At 48.7% G+C, this 20594-nt stretch overlaps 1 long non-coding RNA gene across 9 annotated transcripts in view; it reads right to left on the bottom strand.

Annotated features, from left to right (window-relative positions):
* Positions 1-3323: 3323 nt before the first annotated feature.
* The window catches only part of LOC139360086 (uncharacterized), a 48335-nt gene continuing 31064 nt past the window's right edge, over positions 3324-20594 (bottom strand). For 4 of the 9 annotated variants that reach the window (XR_011617177.1, XR_011617175.1, XR_011617182.1 and 1 more), the window contains 2 exons: positions 7947-19095; positions 3325-7706 (listed from right to left, as the gene is read on the bottom strand). This is a non-coding gene — a long non-coding RNA (uncharacterized lncRNA). Of the gene's footprint in view, positions 7707-7946; positions 19096-20594 lie in introns of all 9 variants that reach the window. The other 5 variants (XR_011617181.1, XR_011617178.1, XR_011617176.1 and 2 more) reach the window with 5 other exon arrangements.

The following is a 20594-nucleotide window of genomic DNA, read 5'->3' as shown; positions in this document are numbered from 1 at the left end:
TTGCTTTAATTTGTATTCCCCACATCAATTTTCAGCAATTTATTCATACCAGCAATGTAAGGATGAAGACTCATTTTAATTTTTGTCAATTTGATGGGTTAAAATGGTATTTTATTATTGCTTTAATTTGCATTTCATCAACCAATTTTCAGATGTCTATTAGTCATCTAGATTTCGGTGTATATGAAATGTCTATTCATGTTATTTTATCCGTTTTTCTTTTGGAATGTCTTTTACCAAATAATAGGAGAGCTTTGTGTGCCAGAAATATCAAGTGTTGCTAAAGTTTTTACTCAACATACGATCGCTTGCCTTTCCTTATGACATCTTTTGCTGTGCAGTATATACATGTTGTGTGTTGAGAATATGGGAATGTTACGGAGGTGGACAGTGGTGATGGTTGCACAGCTGTGCGATGGTACTTACCGCCACTGAACTGTACACTTAAACATGGTTAGAAATCGAAAAATTTGTGTTATGCATATTTTACCAAAAAAATATTTTTAAATGCCTGTCTTTTCCTTCTTCTTGGTTTCCTTTCCTGCTTAGGTGCCTCTCTCCCATCCAAAGTTACAGAAATACTCCCCTAAAACTTCTTCTAATATTATAGTTTTATTTTTTACACTAAAATTTTCAATCCATCTAGAATTTACTTTTAAATTGTGAGGTAATGCCTTTCTAGCTGTTTATCAACTCTATCATCTTGAGATTTCTTTTTTATTTTCATTACTATAAGGTCTACTTTCTGGTTTTATTTTATCTAAAATTAGAAATTGCTGGGCTGGGTGCAGTGGCTCATGCCTGTAATCCCAGCACTTTGGGAGGCCGAAGTGGGTGGACCACGAGGTCAAGAGATCAAGACTATTCTGACCAACATGGTGAAACCCCGTCTCTACTAAAAATACAAAAATTAGCTAGGCGCGGTGGTGGGCGCCTGTAGTCCCAGCTACTCAGGAGGTTGAGGCAGAAGAACCACTTGAACCCAGGAGGCGGAGGTTGCCGTGAGCCGAGATTGCGCCACTGCACTCCAGCCTGGCGACAGAGCGAGATTCCATCTCAAAACAAGAAAAGAAGACAAAGAGGAAGAAATTACCGCTGCATATTTTCTACTGAAGTTAATAAATTACTTTCTCTGAGCAGACTACAAAATTTCTAGAATCAGCAAGATTTCTAATCACTCTTCCTAGGAAAATACATGTGTACATGCTTACCTGCATATATTAAATCATTCCCAGTGAAGAGATTATTTATGTGTTTTTCTTTTTGTTTGTTTGTTTGTTTTGAGACAGAGTCTCGCTCTGTCGCCCAGGCTGGAGTGCAGTGGCCGGATCTCAGCTCACTGCAAGCTCCCCCTCCCGGGTTTACGCCATTCTCCTGCCTCAGCCTCCCGAGTAGCTGGGACTACAGGCGCCCGCCACCTCGCCCGGCTAGTTTTTTGTATTTTTTAGTAGAGACGGGGTTTCACCGTGTTAGCCAGGATGGTCTCGATCTCCTGACCTCGTGATCCACCCGTCTCGGCCTCCCAAAGTGCTGGGATTACAGGCTTGAGCCACCGCGCCCGGCCTGAAGAGATTATTTAAATAATTGACTTGCACTCTTCTATAGATGCAATACAGAGTATTGTTATAAAAGTCTTCACCCATGCAACCAAAACAACATTGAAATTTGATAATTAATTAAATTAATCATTATGAACAATAAAACACAATGCATGTTGAGGATTGAATTATTCATATTGACTAATCTACAATAATTACGGATATTCAATTCAATTTGTATATTATAGACATGACATCATAACTTGAATATAAGCTTCAGGTTTTTATTTTCTTTTTTTTTTTTTTTTTTTTTTTTTTTTTTTGAGACGGAGTCTCGCTCTGTCGCCCAGGCTGGAGTGCAGTGGCGCGATCTCGGCTCACTGCAAGCTCCGCCTCCCGGGTTCACGCCATTCTCCTGCCTCAGCCTCCCGAGTAGCTGGGACTACAGGCGCCCACAACCGCGCCCGGCTAATTTTTTGTATTTTTAGTAGAGACGGGGTTTCACTGTGGTCTCGATCTCCTGACCTTGTGATCCGCCCGCCTCGGCCTCCCAAAGTGCTGGGATTACAGGCGTGAGCCACCGCGCCCGGCCTTATTTTCTTAATTACATTGTTTAATATAACAAGATTAACATTGAAATAATTATCCAAATCATGGATACACAGCAGCTGTATCTACGCCTGTATATATATATATATTTTTTTTTTTCAAGGGGGCCCATTACATTTCCTTGCAGATATTTTTAGTGGACAGAGCTGGAAATATGAATTTTTCAAAATCACGAGTGAAGCTAATACTTCTGATTTAAATTTAACTTCAAAGGGACTTTACCTAATACTTGGATTTCACCTTTGCATCATAATATTTTATCTTCCAAAACTCTTGTTTGATAACAACTGTAACCTAATTTATTTGCTTTATCAAGATATATATGTAAAAATTGTGAATACATTTAATACACATATAAAATACATACCATGCTTTATTTATTTATTTATTTATTTTTTTGAGACAGAGTCTTGCTCTGTCGCCCAGGCTGGAGTGCAGCGGCGCAATCTCAGCTCACTGCAAGCTCTGCCTCCCGGGTTCACGCCATTCTCCTGCCTCAGCCTCCAGAGTAGCTGGAACTACAGGCGCCGCCACCTCGCCCGGCTAATTTTCTTGTATTTTTAGTAGAGACGGGGTTTCACCGTGTTAGCCAGGATGGTCTCGATCTCCTGACCTCACGATCCTCCCACCTCAGCCTCCCAAAGTGCTGGGATTGAGCCACCATGCCCGGCCACCCATGCATTTATATTATATGTTTTATATCTAAAATGGTTTATCTATTATATACGCAATGGTTTAGCAGTTAGCAATCCCATGTTCCTATGAATGACAAGACTACTGAATGAGGTTAAAGCTCTGTCTCTTTGCAGGTCTGCTGCTGTCCAGAGGAGTTTCCATTAAGGATGGGTGGTGTAAATACTGTGTTTTAAAGTCTCTTAAAATAGCCATTTTCGGCCGGGCGCGGTGGCTCAAGCCTGTAATCCCAGCACTTTGGGAGGCCGAGACGGGCGGATCACGAGGTCAGGAGATCGAGACCATCCTGGCTAACACGGTGAAACCCCGTCTCTACTAAAAAATACAAAACACTAGCCGGGAGAGGTGGCGGGCGCCTGTAGTCCCAGCTACTCGGGAGGCTGAGGCAGGAGAATGGCGTAAACCTGGGAGGCGGAGCTTGCAGTGAGCTGAGATCTGGCCACTGCACTCCAGCCTGGGCGACAGAGCGAGAGTCTGTCTCAAAAAAAAAAAAAAATAGCCATTTTCTCTGGGTACATATGTCAACAACCATACAGGTTCATTCATTTCAGTTTCTTTTTAATGTTTAAGAATTGTTATTGCTTTTAGTATTTTTTAAAAAAATATGGTACTTACCTGACCCCAAAGTCAAAATCCCTTTGCACGCTCTATTGAAAGAAGCCTCCATCTCACATCCTTGTCCTCTTCACTCTGTCCCTTCCCTTCCGGGCAGATTTTGGTTTATCCTCCAATGTTCGTTTTTATGAATACAAGCAAGTTGCTAGAACATACTCATGTTTCTCTACCTTTCTTAGCAAAAGTGAGCATCGAATACACACACCTCTGCATCTTGATTCCCACTTAGCCACATTTTGAGCTCTCCCTTTTCATCCTTGCACGGTAGTGCCTGGCCCTCCTCGGGGCCTCAGCCCCACTGTGGGTGGACTGTGGTTCACCCAGCCAGACCCCTGCTCACAAACAGCTTTTGCGTCTACAAATGAGGCCACGATGAGCAACCATGTGCCTGAGTTGCTTGGTATTTGTACCTGTGTGGCTTTAGAACCGAGTCCTAAAACATTGTTAACCTGAAATTTAGGCGAAATGTCTGATAGTTAAAAGAATCTCAAAACTTAATTTTGAAACCAAAATGAGCCTGAAACATTTTCCTGGCTCTTTGCCTTCCAGGCCTGGTCTATGGCTGCACAGCTTCTCGGACCCCTGCTGGGCTCTGGGCCCAGGGCGCTTGCACAAAGGGACCACAGCAGCCCGTGATCTGGCCGGGTGGGAAGCAGTCCGGTGATCTGGCCGGGCGGGACCACAGCAGCCGGTGATCTGGCTGGGCGGGAGGTAGTCCGGTGATCTGGCTGGGCGGGACCACAGTAGCCGGTGATCTGGCCGGGCGGGACCACAGCAGCTGGTGATCTGGCCGGGCGGGTCGCAGTCTCCTCTGGGGAGCGAGCAGGGCAGCTCATTTCTGGAGGACGCCTCAGTGGCAAAACACAAAAACATTTCTCCTAAATACAAGAAGTAAGCTGAAAAAAATTAGAAATCAGGTTCCAACTTTTATGTAATTCACATCCTTTAGTGAGGTAATAATTATTGAAGAACTATAAATACAAAGAAGAAAACACATACTGTAAAATTCACAAAATGTAACGCATGCATGTGGAGGAATATCTCATTTTTATCACGGTGTTTATATTTGGCATGTCATCCTTACAGCTGCATGTCATGAAGAGTTACGTTATAGAAAACAGAATTTTCTTAGCTCACAGCATGACTTGGAAAATAATATTGCTCCTTTATTCCATGAAATCTCTTTCTTCCCTTTCTCTGACGGCCTTTGTTTAAAAGTCACAGGTAAGAACTATTAACTCCAGTTCCTTCCACAGTAATTCCACAGCCAGCCTCCAGGAGCCAGGCCTCCCTGCACAGTGCCTCCCACACCCATCAGTAAATATGCAATGGGTTTTTTACAGTGGGATTGCTTAAACCCACAGCATGCATGACAGTTGTGATCAACAAACAAGGGCACCAAAGTTCAGAAGGATTTGTTTTCTCCCTGCCAGAGTGTACCTGGCTCACAATTTTTCCCTGGGAGCGAGGTGAGCCTTTCAGGCACGTGAAAAGATCCAGCAGGTTTCCGGGGCACGCGGGGCACTGTGTCACCGTCGGGGGGTGCCGGGGAGGGGAGAGGGGTGTGACTTCCGGGCTGCTCGCATCTCACCCACGGTCCAGCAGCTCTGGGCCCTCGGCCTGCAGTGAGGCGAGAATGACCGATCTGGCAGCACCCCTGGGTGCTGAAAGTTGAAGAGTTGATTCGAGGGCGATCTTCGGGACGAAGGCCCTGTGGAAACCGAAGGTGTTTTCACCTCGCACCTTCCTGTAAGTCTCGGGCTTCCTGAGGACAGGTCTTTGCATCCTGAACCCGACCCTAGCCCTGGGCAGAGCCTGAAGCCCCACTTGCTGAGCCTCTGGGCCCCAGAGCTGGCGGGAGGGTCTCAGCGGGATGCGATTGTCCTGGGCCAGCCCGAGGCGCTGGTGGGCAGCCAGGTGGACTTACTAACCCCTACCTGTGCCAGGCCCTGTAGATACAAAAATAAAGACGACCCAGCTGTAAAGGAGCCACCAGGGCAAAGGGAGACAAGTCAGGGAGTAGCAGCTTCCAAGTAGCAGCTTCCTGTGACAATGCCAGGCACAGACGGGATGGGTGGGCCCAGGACCCCTAGGTATTAGGTGAGAGCCTCCGCCTCCCAGACGGGTTCCTTCAGCCGTGTTTTTGGGAATGTGTGGCTTAGAACTGACCTCAGGGAGACTACCCCTGCGCATCGGGGGACCATCCCAGCCGCCTGCTGTAGGAGCTGCCAGCCACCTGTCCACGCCTTACTCTCCCTGGGCCTGGGCTGGGTGACAGAGGCCTGTCTCCTCCACTGGCCTGGACTCCACCTGGCCAGGCTGTCCCCTGAGACACAGCTGAGTGCACGCTCGGCCATGGGCCAGCGGCTGCTCCACAGCCAGAGGACGCCTGCATGTGGCTACGGTAGAGTGGCTGTGGCCGCCCCCAGAGCCCACAGCAAGGGCAGCTGACCCAGCCCGGAGGCCTTGCCACTGTTTGTGTCGTCTGGATGTGGGGCAGTGCTGGCTGATGGCAGTGGAGGCTCTGCTGATTCCCCCTGCCACCTTCTGAAGCCCCGACCTTGGCAGCCCTCATTGCCAGAGGAAGGCAGGGGAGGTGCCCAGGCGGGAGCTATGTGTTTTGGAACAGGATTGCTGATCATGACCAAAACAGAGTTGCTCAATTCCAGCTGGACTTTACGCAAATGGGTTCACCCACCTGCAACCGTTGTAACAGCAGCAAACACGCACCCAACAGCCTAGGGGCTAATGCTCTGCTTCCATGATCTTGCTCATCTCTGAGCCCAACATCTCTGCAGGTGGCACCATTCTTATCCACGCTGGTTTCACTGAAGAGGAAACTGAGGCCTGTGAGGAGATCAGAAGCGCCCTCAGGCCGCTCCAGGCTTCAGACACCGGACTGTGGCGCCAAAGCTCAGCCCAGCTACATACAGGCTTCTCTGCTGTGAGCGAAGCCTCTGGGTTCTCCAGCGAGCAGTTAAGGGATCCACGTTTGCCTCCCTGTTTGAGTCCTGAAGGCCCCCTTGGCTCTCCGTTGTAGCGGTGCAGGGTCTCCAGTCGGTGGAACTGCCTTCTCTTTTCCTGGATGCCTCACACCCTGCCCTTGAGGGCTCTGGAAAGCAACAGGGAAGCCGATTAGGCCCAGTCCCTGCTGCTCAGAATCCAGCCCCAGCACAGACTATGTTCCCAATGCCAAGGATCTCGCCAGCACGGCACGGAGCCCGGACACCTAAGCTGCAGGAGAGGTGGCAGCTCCAGGAAGCGAAGGCCTGGGTGCACCTTCCGGCCGCACAGAGAAGCCTCAGGGCAAAAGCCTCACCCCGCAGTGAGGGCAGCGCAGCCCTGTGTGCCGGTCCCAGCAAACCCTCCCACCAATTCCTACTCCACCAGCCAGGCCTCCTTGGGCCACGTGGCTCCTTGCCGCAGGCCCTTCACGGTTCTGCCTCCACCTCCTCACCTCGTGTACTGACAAGGAAATGTCCTCGCGTGCTCCCAGTCTCCCGGGCACCACCAAAGGCTTAGATCCCTAAACCCCATGGCCAATTGCTCCTAGACCCTCATGCTCCTCACTGCCAGGCCCTTCTCCTGCCTTCACCCCTCCTGGAGACCCCACAGCAGTCAGCCACATTCCCATGTGAAAGATATTCAGTGCACACCAGCCTTGCCCTCCGGAGAGAGGACCTCACTCCCCCATCACCCCTCCTTCCAGGGACAGCCCCCATCCAACCATCTGTTGTCTTGGCCGTGTGAGGGCCAGGCCCCCTCACCATGGCCAGGACAGTTCTGAAGGCCATCCACACCACGGCACTCTGCAGGGATGGGCGGAGGCCACCGTGGAGATGGCAGGTGGCCCAGCGTCCCCGGCCCACAGTGCTCTTCCCCTTGCTGAGCACCAGCCTGTTTCAGAGCCGCTTCCCAGAGAACCCACCTGGACAGTATCAGCCCTTGCTGGACCTTCTTAACTCCCAGAAGAGCAGAGCCTGTCGCCCCGTCCTGCATTCTCTTCTCACCTGACTTGACTTGGCCACCTGAACCCCCGAGGTTCACACTGTCCCATCCTCGCCCGTAACCCTGCAGAATTGCATCTCCAGCCACAGCCTTCCTCCCCAGCTCCACACGACGCACGCAACCTGTCTTCTGTGTAGGCCCAACTCGGCCCCAAGTTAAATATTCCATTCGCTCCCACCGGATGGCTAGCTGGGTTCTCCACTTTCATACCCAGTCAGTGAATGCATATGAAGCATCTTCTACCTGTGGGTGATAGCAAAGTAGCCATTTATCCACATGCCCTCAAGGCCGCATGCGTTCTGAACTCTCTGTATGTGTGTTTCGGGCAGCCCTCCCCACCCTCCACAAGCTAGACGCTGTTACTCCTTCATTCTTACAGAAGAGAAATGGAGGCTCGAGGTCAAGCGCCCTGCCCACAGTTACACAGGCAGTGAGGAGAGAGGCAAGATGTCAGCCCAGACAGTTTGGCTCCTAGCCACTAACCTATGCCAGGAACGGCAAGAGGCAGCCACCCAGGGGCCAAGGACGAACTCGGCTGTCTTGTCCAACATGACACTGTCCCCGGCCTCTCAGGTGGAGGTTAATGCTGTCTGCATGCTAGTACTCTGTCATTCACTTCACGCATTCCACTTTGCATAGAATTGTCTGAATTCTGAGGTGTGCCTCCAGTAGACAGAAAGTCCTCACGGCAAGAACTGTCTTGTGTCCCGTTTTTCTTTCTATCTCCCTGAACAGGTTCTGTAGGTTCCTAGAAAAAGCACGGGAGACCGTGGGCAGTCACTGTCCACATCTGTCACAAAGTCATCACGGTTTGATGTGAAACTGGTAAGTTCTGAGCGGGGCTGGGAGTGCATCAATGCGTTATCTGGCTGTGGTAGTGGACGAGTTATGCTAAATTCTTCTGCTGGGGAAAGTGGGTGAGGGCATATGGAATTCTGTCTGTGTTAATTCTTGCAACAGTGTGTGAATCTACAATTATCTCAAAATTAAAAGTTTTTAAAAAATTATCCTAGTTCAAAAGATAAATTACATGGTCACCCTAATTATAATAGCACCCTGTCTGATTCCTCCAATTTTCATCTGTCTTTCCTATTCCTTCTACACAGCAACTAATTTCATGTGTGCCTACCTCTATTCATTTTTATTTTTTACCATCTGCTTCCCCAATAAAGGATGACAACAGAAGTTGTATTTGTCTCTTTTTTTTTTTTGAAACGGAGTCTCTCGCTCTGTTGCCCAGGCTGGAGTGAAGTGGCTGATTCTCAGCTCACTGCAACCTCTGCCTCCCAGGTTTAAGCCATTCTCCTGCCTCAGGCTCCCGAGTAGCTGGGATTACAGGCGCCGCCACCACAGCTGGTTAATTTTTGTATTTTCTGTAGAGACGGGGTTTCATCATGTTGACCAGGCCAGTCTCGAACTCCTGACCTCAGGTAATCCACTCGCCTCGGCCTCCCAAAGTGCTGAGATTACAGGCATGAGCCACTGTGCCCGGCCGTATTTGTCTCTTTATTTCAAGCACCTACAGGCCTGTGGTCACTGTTCCAGGACCACAAGAGCAGAGCGGCAATCTCCTCGTCCCCGGCTCACTCCCTGTCCCAGAAGCTGCCGGGGATTTCCTGTGTCCCCCTCTAGGCTCCGACGGGAAATCAAGGAGCTCGGTGTGGGACACCTTTAAAGATCAACACATTATAGGTGGAAATATAAAGTCCTAATCATAAGCCTAAGTTAATGGAAAATAACAAATTATTCTACTAAAAGCGAACTCCTAATTTCATTTTCATTTGCGGCTGGTTCATTTGTTTTATAACTTTCTGGTAGACGGTGACAGACAAGCAACAGCTCCCACGGAAGCCGTGAGAAACGCACCTGAGAAAGGGGGAGCATCCCCTTCAACGGTCAGGCCTGTTTGCTTCTAGTGGAGGCGGGCCCAGGGGAGCAGCTGCAGGGGCTGTGGGGGCCGCACGCCAGTGGCATATCAGCCCCACCACACGCGTGACCGTAGCCCTCCTGGTCTTCGGATCTGGGCAGCTGAACTCCAAACGCTAGCTGTGTTCTCACCGCTGGCTATGGGGGCTACAACAAGGAATAGCCACTCTGGAAGCCAGCCTGGCCATTCTTAAGAAGTTCTGATAGACCCATCTTATGACCTCGCCGCTCCAGCCCCAGGTATTTACCCAGGAGAAAGGAAACACACGGCAGCCACCCCTTATTCTGCACTTTCAGTTACCCACAGTCACTTGTGGTCTGAAAATGTTACATGGAAAATTCCAGAAATAAACAATTCATGTCTTAAATTCCACGTTTTTCTGAGTAGCGTCACTCAGCCTGCCCTGTTCCGCTCGGTCCCCGGCGGGGCGTGAATCCTCCCTTTCTCCAGCACGTCCGCACCGTCATCGCCTCTGAGGAGCTGTCTCGGGATCAGATTGACGTGCGTCACGGTACCACAGTGCTTGTGCTCAAGCCACCCTTGTTTTACTCCAGAGCGGCCCCAGAGTGCAAGGGGACTGGTGCTGGCAATTGGGATACGCCAAAGAGAAGACATCAACTGCTTCCTTCAAATGAAAAGGTGAGTGTTTTTGACTCAATAAGGAAAGAAAAAAAATCACACGCTGAGGTTGCTGAGCTCTACAGCAAGAACAAAGCGTCTATGTGTGAAACTGTGAAGAAGGAAAAAGAAATTCATTTGAGTTTTGCTCCTCAAATGGCAAAAGTTACTGCCACAGTGTATAGCGAGTGCTTAGCTAAGATGGAAAAAGCATTCAGTTTGTGAATGGAAGTCCTGAGTGGAGACGTGTCCCGATGCACGGCAGTCAGCTTTAGCACTACTGGAGGCTTTGGTCACCCACTGTCGGGGGCATCCTGGAAGGCATCCCCCATGGATAAGAGGAGACAACTGCTTATCCACATAGACTTGTACACAGTTGTTCATAGCAGCTATATTTGTAAGAGTCCCAAACTGTAGGCAACCCAAATGCTCATCAACAGATGAATACAGAAACTGTGGTGTAATCAGTACAGTGGAATACTACTTGGCCATCAAAAAGAATGACTTATTGATATGCGTATTGCATACAGCCTGGAAGAATTCCAAAACAACAGCATGGAATTTTAAAAACCAGACAAAAAAGAAATACACCATATGTTTCATTTATATAAAAAGGCCAACGAATCTCCAATGAGAGAAAACAGACCACCAGTTGTTTGGGGACAGGGTAGGGGCAGGGAGATGCTGGAGATTAGGACTGGGCAGGAGGGATTGTAAACCAAAAAGTATCTGAAACAGGTCTCAATCAATTTACAAGTTTATTTTGCCAAGGTTAAGGACATGCCCGGAAAAAGAAAAGACAGAATCCCAGAAACAGCTGGTCTGTGCCTTTTCCCAAAGATGATTTTGAAGCTTTAATATTTAAAGGGGAAAAGTGGGCCGGAGGGGAAAGAGGAGGGGTGTGGTAATCCACGTGTTGCAAGAGAAAAGGAACAGGTAGGGCAACAGTCAATCATGCGTTGGTCTCCTTCTAAGTAGACCCGCGCTTCACATAAGAGACGGTGAACACAGTAGCTCCCTGCGGAGATGTTGAACCTGTTTTCTGCAGCTACCTGCTCAGGAATAGGAGGAAAGGCAGCTTCTTGCAGGACTCAGCTTTCAGCTTGTTATTTTTCCTTTTGGCAGAGTGAACTGGGGTCCCTTTCGCAACATGTTCACTGTCTTGATGATGGTGATGCTTTCACAGGGGTACACCCGTGCCCAAGCTTAGGCAATTGTGCTCTTTAAATCAGGGCAGTGTGGCCGGGCGCGGTGGCTCACGCCTGCAATCCCAGCACTTTGAGAGGCAGAGGCGGGTGTATCACGAGGTCAGGAGTTTGAGACCAGCCTGGTCAACACAGTGAAACCCCGTCTCTACTAAAAATACAAAAATTAGCTGGGCGTGGTGGCAGGTGCCTGTAATCCCACCTACTCGGGAGGCTGAGGCAAGAGAACTGCTTGAACCCGGGAGGTGGAGGTGGCAGTGAGCTGAGATCGTGCCACTGCACTCCAGCCTGGGCGACAGAGCTAGACTCCATCTGGAAAAAAAAAAAAAACTGGTGCAGTTTATTATATGTCAATTACACCATAAGAAAGCTAGAGATTTTTTTGTGTGTTTTTTTAATCACCAGATTCTGCCCCTTACTGGCTAAGTGGAGGGATGTTGGACAAGCTCCTGAACCTCACTAAGCTTCCTCATGCAGAAACAGCAGCGTCTATCTAGGGCCCCTAAATGGGATGGGGCACAGAGGGCTCCGCAGAGCAACCGTGGAGACTCGGTGGTGTTACCGGTCATCAGCACTTCTGTAAAGAACAGCTTGATCGAGCTATAATTCACAGGCCACACAATTCACACATTTAAAGCATGTAATTCCACTGCTTCTACTGTGTCACGCAGCTGTGCAACCAGCACCACACTCAGGTTTAGAATATGTCACCTCACCCCAGAAAGAAATTCTGTGCCCTTTACCTACCTCCCCTACTCACCACCCTCCCCAATCCCTGCCCTAGGCAACCTCGAATTTACTCTCTCTGGATTTGTCTATTGCGGACATTTCACAGAAGTGGGGTCACATAACACGTGGCCTTTGGCTTATTGACTCAAGCACGAGGCTCTCGAGGTCCGTGCGTGTGGCAGTGCGTGGCAGCCCTTCATTCCTGCCCGTGGCTGAATATGCCGCAATATGGAGGCACTGCACTTTGTTTACCCAGCCACCAGCTGATGGACACTTGGGTTGTTCTACTTTTTGGCGATCATGAATAATGCCACTGTGAACATTTGAGTATGAGTTTCTATGTGGACATATGTTTTCAGTTCTCCAGAAAAGAAATTGCTGGGTCATACGGTAACTCCACCGGTAGCTTTTGGAGAAGCCGCTAGACGGTTTTCCAAGTCGGTTGCACCATTTTCATTCCAATCGGCAGTGTACAAGCGCTCTGATTTCCCCACATCCTCACCAACACTTGTTATTACCTGGCTTTTTTTTTTATTGCAGCCATTCTGGTGGGTATGAAATAGAAACTCACTGCAGCTTGGCTTTGATCATTTTCTTGTCTGTATTCCTGCAAGAGTGATCCGGTAGTAATGGCCATGAGGAATTGTGGTTTGTGTCCGTTATGATTGTGGTGATGGTTTCACTAGTGTATATAAATGTCAGAATTCGTCAAATTGCATGCCTTACATATGTGCAGTTAATTGTTCACTTGAACCTTGAACAATGTGGGGGTTAGGGATGTCAACCTCCCACGTGGTCAAAAATCTGAGTATAACTTTTGACTCCTCCAAAATGTAACTACTCATAGCTGACTGTTACCCAGGAGACTTACCTGTAACATAAACAGTCAATGGCATTACCCAGGAGACTTACCTGTAACATAAAGAGTCAATGAACATTCTGTATAGATTATATGGTATATTCTCACAATAAAGTGAGCTAGAGAAAATAAGATGTTATTCGAAAATCATAAGGAAGAGAAAATATATTTACTATTCATTAAATGGAAGTGGACCATCCTCTTCGTCTTCACACTGAGTGGGCTGAGGAGGAGAAGAAGGAAGAGGAGGGTTGGTCTTGCTGTCTCAGAGGTGGCAGAGGCCAGCGAAAATCCGCATGTCAGTTGGACCTGGCGGTTCAAACCTGTGTTGTGCAAAGGCTGACTGTGTATCAATTACATCTTAATGAAGCTGTCAAACAAACAAATAACCACTCCCCCACCTCCAGAAAAGCAGTAATGACCACACGCCAGGGAGCTGGAATAATTACGTTTCTTTTTTCCAAAAAGTCTCTGGACTATTTTTGTCCGAGAGCCCTTTTGCCTCTATGTCTTAATACTACAAAGTGTCTCAGAAAATTTTTTGGAAATAGGCCTGATATGAGAACCGAATGGAAGATGTGCCTCTGGGGGGTGAGGGCCTGCTGGGACCCCCGAGAAGGTGCAAGGTGCCGGGCAGGGCACTCAGGCTCTCTGTAGCCCCCTCACAGTGGGGCACCCACCCTGGGCCCCTGGCTAAGTTCTTTCTATTCAAATCAACCCCATGGTTGCAGGGACAGACAACAGATAATCTCAACCTGGAAACAAATCTCTGTCCATAACATTCACAAACCACTGGAAGCTTTAGTCATATTTATACGTCCTATATGGCTTGATCAATAGTCTCATATACTGAAGACACTGACAAATGCAATTAACAATGAAAGCCAAAGAATTACAATGTGATAATAAGGTCAGTATTATTTATGTATTCCAATCAGGGAGATAATTGCGAAACTCTAAACAAAGGAGAACACAGAAAATAGCTCATGTACACTCAATTATCTTAGTCCTACTTCAAATTGAATTCATTTAGGAAGAAACTTTTTAAAGGATGATAAAATTTAAAATGCCATCCAGGTATGGTGGCTCATGCCTGTAATCCCAGCACTTTGGAAGGCTCAATCACTTGTACCCAGGAGTTTGAGACCAGCCTGGGCAACACAGGGAGATCCCGTCTCTACAAACTATAAAAGAATTAGCCAGGCATGGAGTGGCACGCCTGTGGTCCCACCTATTCTACAGGCTGAGGTGGGAGGACTGGGTGAGCCTGGGAGGTCGAGGCTACGGTAAACAGTGATTGTACCACTGTACTCCAGCCTCGGCAACAGAGCGAGACTCTGTCAAAATAGAATAATAATAACAAAAATTTAAACATCATATTCTTTACAAGAAATTTAGAACTCCAGGAGAACATGCAACCACACAAACAAAATGGCCTGCCCTTCAACGATGGTACAGATCGAGTTTGTCCGTCAACACAAAAGGTGAGAGCCGCGTGCGTGACAGACGACCGACGCAGCATGAAGACGCGAGCCCTGCAGATCTGCTAGGAATAGGAACATACGGATGTCTGCTGTAGAGAAAATATAACCACACACTAAATAATAAACACAGGTATTAAATATGTATGTGAAGCCTTTATATTAAAGGTATAAGATGTGTACATGATTTTTTAAAGCCACTATAAATATGGCCTAGTCAAAAAAAAATCTACACATTGTGCTAAGTGATCCAGTCGCTAGTGTGGAGACTGCGCTGCTGACCTCACAGCACAGAGGAACACGTGTCCCAGCCACTGGCCACAGGTGAGCATCTGTGAGGCCTGCCTGTGCCCACCTCACACAGACTAGCGGCCGGCTGGCCCCTTCCTCACGCTCCTCGTGGAGTCCTGAAATGGTTTCTCATGCTGGTCATTTGTTTCCCAAGTCCGGCCGCAAATATCGCTGAGCTACAGTAACCCTTTCAGTTCCACAATGACACCTTTCAATCCACTCACAGCGTTCAGGCGTCGCTTACACAGGCTCCGCTTTCGCCGGAGTGAGGATTGTGCCTTCACTGAGCAGAGACGCGCTCCCACCTCAGCAGGGATGCACCAAACACGCCTGCTAAAGCCCAAACCCCTGACTCATTTTCTCAGAGCCCTTGTATTTTGATAAGATATAGTTTACACACCTAATATAGATGTAGAAACTGTCTTTCAACATCCGTGCTTAGGACAAAATCCCATCTCCTAGGGCCCAGGAACCTGTCAGGGCCTGAGTCCAAATCCCGGCGTCTTCACCCAGCAACCCCGCAGGTCACTCAGCCTCTTGTGGCCTCTGTCTCCTCACAGTTGAATGCACAGAGATAGAGAACAACACGGTGGTTCCCAGGGCTGGGGAAGAAATGGGAGACAAAGCAGGTAAGGAGGAGGCCAGTCCGGAGGGCAGCACGAAGGCTAGAGGAATAAGACCTCACTGTATTGGGAATTTTCGCTGAAAAAGTAGATTTTAGGTGTTCTTGCCACACAAAAAATGAGTAACTATGTAAGATGATGGATATGTTAATTTGTCTGACTACAGTCACCGTTTCACTATGTGTATGTATACTCAATTTCTGCCAATAACCAGTTTCTCTCAGCATAATTTTGGAATAAATAACATCACCACATCATGATACGCCGCTAGGCCATGTAGATATTGTCAAAAAGTTTACAAAAAAGGATTTTCTTTAAAAAAAAAAAAAAAAAAGACTTCATTCTAGCAAGCAGTTTGCCAGCTGGAGAAACACAGCCTTTGGTACAAAACATCGGTGTGCGCCAAGAAAACCGGGAGAAGCGTTGTCTTGTAGAGACGGTTTCCCCCCCGGTTCCCACTCTGGTCTGCTTATTCAAATGAGGGATGCACGCTTGCTTAGTTTTAATTGGCCAGTGCTTGTTTAGTCATGATTGGTCAAGGGAGGTACCGTCTGTGGGTTAAGGTCCAGGAGGTGACATGGGATTTCCTGGCAGCTGTTGATTCGGGTGGCGTGGGAACAGGAGCAGAGAGTCCCGAAGTTCCACAAGCACGTGGGTTTTCCAGCCAATGGCCCCGTGGCTCTGTTTTGAATTTAGGACCAGTCAGCCACTCAGGATCTGCCTTGAAGGACTGACTCAGGCTCACAACGTGATTTTTAAAACTCGTGAGGCATGGCAGTCGGGAGGCTGACTGAATGATTTTGCTCAACTTTGCTTTCAGCCCAGCTGGGGCCTCCTACGTAAGTCAAGCCTAAGATTACAATGGTGACTAGTGTAAGGGCTGTGCTGATTATTCGTGTCGGGAGCTTTAGGTGACCACGGAAGGTAGGACTCCCCTTCTCTGGCTTTCTCCTTTCCTGGATTTCTGAGCTGCCCAAATTCTGTTCCTTGGCTCTTCGAGGCAGTAAGTTGCAGGCTTTTAGTCCAGATTCTTGCTGCCTCTGCTTGGCTTGGACTGAGGCCGTCCTCTAGGGAAAAGCAGCAGAAAGCAGGCGGCTGGCCCTGCCACTCCTTCCCGCAGGTGTGGGCTCCGTCCAGGGTCAGCCTCCTCAGGGCTCCCTCCGGCGCGCCCCACACTTGTTTTTTACTTTTGTGTCCCGAGTTTGTGACTGTTGCCTGTGGGCGTGTGGGTGGCTGAGAGGCCACCTCTCCAGGGCTCAAAGTGCCCTTGGGCGCTGGCTGAGGCTGAGGCGCAGGTGGCCCTTAGAGACGGACACTGTTCATCTGAAACAAGTCCCCTTCTCCCCGCAGCCGCAGAACGCCTCAGCTAAAGCCTCTGAGGATAAAATTACTTCATGTATAAATACATTTATTTTTCTCTACGTATCCACACGCTGGCTTTTATGTTAGTACAGTGACGTTTTCCCATTTTCCAGTTGCTTGGGTCTACCTGCCCCCTCTCTCGCAGCTCCACTGACCTCAGCCCTGGGTTTTGAGAGCACTTCCCGTCTCACAAATACTTCGACTTGGAGGATCTTTATTGGGTTCTTAACATTTCTCTGTGAAAAAGCAGGGCAGGCTTCACTGTGGCTCTTTCCCACTGCCAGAGGCTCCCTGTGTGTGCTTCTGTTGGACGATGGCCTCATATCCCTGGAAATGGGCAACACCACAGACAACACAGGCTTTGCATCCTCTTCCAAATGGACCCTCAGAATGCAGCGGGCTTCAGAGAGCAGGATCCAAAGCCAGCTGGCTCCTCCACGCGCTGTTCCTGCAGGCGCAGCCATGACGGACGGTGGAACCCTTTCATTTCTAACTGAGGTCAGGTGCATGGGGAGGATGTGACGGAGTCCAGACTTGCTCTGCCGGCCACACGGCAGCCAATACATCGAGAGACACGGAGTTGGGGCAAGAAAGGAGACTTTATCTCGGAGAGTCAGAAAATTGAGAAGATGGTGGAAACTAACGTCCCAGAGATCCATCTCGGAATTATGTGGGCTTTGCCTTGCTTGTCTTCTATGTGAGAGGGAAAGAAGGGGACTGACAATCGCAATTGTCTGGGCTCCAACCAGCCTCTGGGGGAAGTTTGCAAAACTTCTTTGTCCGTGCGTAATGGTCTCTCATGTGACGGTAGCTAAACCTCCCCGTCTCTATAAACCCTTAACAAAACATAGTTAGCTGTTTACATACTTCCCTTTTAATCCCAGAGTTAGTTTCAAAAACTGCATGATTGCTGGTTTTGTGTTTTATCTCAGTGCTCTAAAATTATCCTGGCCTACGCGCAGGAGCGGGTAGAGGCCCCTTCAACAACAATGGAGCTGGTTGTGTCCGTTCTTGAGCTGTTTCACTGTCACAGGCCCATGTGGAGAATGTGGTCAAGGAGTTCTGGAATGTTCTGCCACCTTGTAGGAACGGTCAGTGTGACTTCTTGTGTAAACTCTCAGACGCAGCTCAGCCCACCAGAAAGATATTTCAGACGAGGAACATGGGCACGAGCTGCAGCCTCCTTCTGGCTCTTCGCTAACGAGCTCGCTAAATCTAGCACACGTGTTCACTCTATATTTGTAGAAAGTTATGTTTCATCTTTTTGCAAATTTGTTTGAAGGTTTTGGGGGTCCCGCCAAGATGCCTCTGCGACTCCCCCAGCAAAGCCACAGAACTCCACCTGCCAACGAGCCTGGAGGTCGCTGAACCTGCTGCAGACACACTGAGTCTCAGCCCACGGCGGACCCCACATGGCACAAGCCCTTTCCCTCGCTGACGCCCCGCGCTGCTGCGTTCCTTCCTGGTGTGGTGTCTGCTGCGGTGCTGGTTCCGGTTTGGCCCTGTCCAATGGGCAAGTCCTCTCAGCAATGACTGACAGCCGGGTCTTCCGGTCTGCCCTGGGGGGATCCTCCTGGGGCAGGAGGGGTCCATTCTCCACGGTTCTGGTTCCGGTTTGGCCCTGTCCAATGTGCAAGTCCTCTCAGCAATGACTGACAGCCGGGTCTTCTGGTCTGCCCTGGGGGGATCCTCCTGGGGCAGGAGGGGTCCATTCTCCACGGTTCTGGTTCCGGTTTGGCCCTGTCCAATGGGCAAGTCCTCTCAGCAATGACTGACAGCCGGGTCTTCCAGTCTGCCCTGGGGCATGTGCCTCTCCTGGGGCAGGAGGGGTCCATTCTCCACGGTTCCGGTTCCGGTTTGGCCCTGTCCAATGGGCAAGTCCTCTCAGCAATGACTGACAGCGGGGTCTTCCGGTCTGCCCTGGGGGGATCCTCCTGGGGCAGGAGGGGTCCATTCTCCACGGTTCTGGTTCCGGTTTGGCCCTGTCCAATGGGCAAGTCCTCTCAGCAATGACTGACAGCGGGGTCTTCCGGTCTGCCCTGGGGCATCTGTCTCTCCTGGGGCAGGAGGGGTCCATTCTCCACGGTTCTGGTTCCGGTTTGGCCCTGTCCAATGGGCAAGTCCTCTCAGCAATGACTGACAGCCGGGTCTTCCGGTCTGCCCTGGGGCATGTGTCTCTCCTGGGGCAGGAGGGGTCCATTCTCCACGGTTCCGGTTCCGGTTTGGCCCTGTCCAATGGGCAAGTCCTCTCAGCAATGACTGACAGCGGGGTCTTCCGGTCTGCCCTGGGGCATCTGTCTCTCCTGGGGCAGGAGGGGTCCATTCTCCACGGTTCTGGTTCCGGTTTGGCCCTGTCCAATGGGCAAGTCCTCTCAGCAATGACTGACAGCCGGGTCTTCCGGTCTGCCCTGGGGCATCTGTCTCTCCTGGGGCAGGAGGGGTCCATTCCCCACGGAGAGAGGACAGAAAATCCGGCTTGTTCTTTTCCTCCTGTCCTCCTGCGAGCTCAACTCCATCAAAAGGATGTGTTGCGCCCCCTGGAAAAGAGAACAGGTTTTAGGATCTGGACCCATGAGTGGTGCTTCTGGGTTGGCTGTGGCCCGTGGCTGAGGACGCATCACACAAGCCACACGCACTCAGCGGGTCTGGGAGCCTCCAGCGAGAAAAGCCTTCACCTCTCCTGGTGTCTGAAATCTTTTCTTACATCAACAATGTATTGATAAATTAGATTACAAAGTTTCTTACAGCAAAGGAACTTTGTCCTGAATGGCTGATAAGTGCTTATATGAATTTAATATCCTCAAAATCCCCAGAAAATACAGAAACTGAACTTCTAATATTTTATTTTTTATTATTTTTTTAGAGATGGGATCTCACTATACTGCCCAGTCTAGTCTTCAGCTCCTGGCCTCAAGCGATGCTCCCACCTCAGTCTCCTAAAGTGCTGGGGTTAAGGTATGAGCCACCATACCTGGCCTTCTAATATTTTAAATGTGTTAGCCTTTCAAGAAAAAATATTTCTCCTCAAAATTACTATCCCTCACAGCATTTTTTTCCATAAGAAACTAAGTTCATGTAATCAAAGTGATTAAACAAGTCAGTTTGATAAATTTGGTTTAAAGACAGTGAATACTCCTTTTTCTTCATTTTTTTCTATGTTGCATATAATGCAGGCAGACGTTTTATTTTTGATAAGGTGTAAATTTGTTTGTGTTTTTAGGTTTAAATTCCCCAGTTCTTTTCCCTGTCTTTTTTTGTTTTATTTTCAAAGCTATACACAATTTCACACATATCCTTATGATCTAGATATATTTACCAAGATATTTAAACATGTCTATTTCCTGTTTTAAAATCCCTATTAGCGGCCAGGCACGGTGGCTCATGCCTATAATCCCAGCACTTTGGGAAGTTGAGGCTGCCGGATCACTTGAGGTCAGGAGTTTGAGACCCGCCTGGCCAACATGGTGAAACCCCATCTCTTCAAAAAAATATGAAAATTAGCGGAGCGTGGTGGTGTATACCTGCAATCCCAGCTACTCGGGAGGCTGAGGCAGGAGAATTGCTTAAACCCAGGAGGTGGAGGTTGCAGTGAGCAGAGATCACAGCACCGCATTCCAGCCTAAGCAACAAGAGAAACCCTGTCTCTAAATAAATAAATAAATAAATAAATAAATAAATAAATAAATCCCTATTAGCTTCCTAAATAAAATATCCATGCATCATTATTAGTAATATTTATTTGTTTTATAAATGTATTTATATTTTTATGTTTTATTTCCATAGGTTTTTGGGAAACAGGTGGTATTTGGTTACATGAGTTAAGTTCTTTAGTGATGATTTCTGAGATTGGGTGCACCCATCACCCAAGCAGTGTACACAGCACACAATCTGTAGTCTTTTATCCCTCACTCCCTCCCACCCTTTCCCCTGAGTCCCTAGTGTCCATTGTATCCTTCTAATGCCTTTATTTTCTCATAGCTTACCTCCCACCTATAAGAACATACGATGTTGGGTTTTTCCATTCCTGAGTTACTTC

Source organism: Macaca nemestrina, chromosome 19, assembly GCF_043159975.1.
Source record: "Macaca nemestrina isolate mMacNem1 chromosome 19, mMacNem.hap1, whole genome shotgun sequence".
In the NCBI taxonomy this organism is placed as follows: Eukaryota; Metazoa; Chordata; class Mammalia; order Primates; family Cercopithecidae; genus Macaca; species Macaca nemestrina.
Note: the sequence above shows the minus strand (reverse complement) of the source record. Positions and strands in the feature narration are given on the sequence as shown.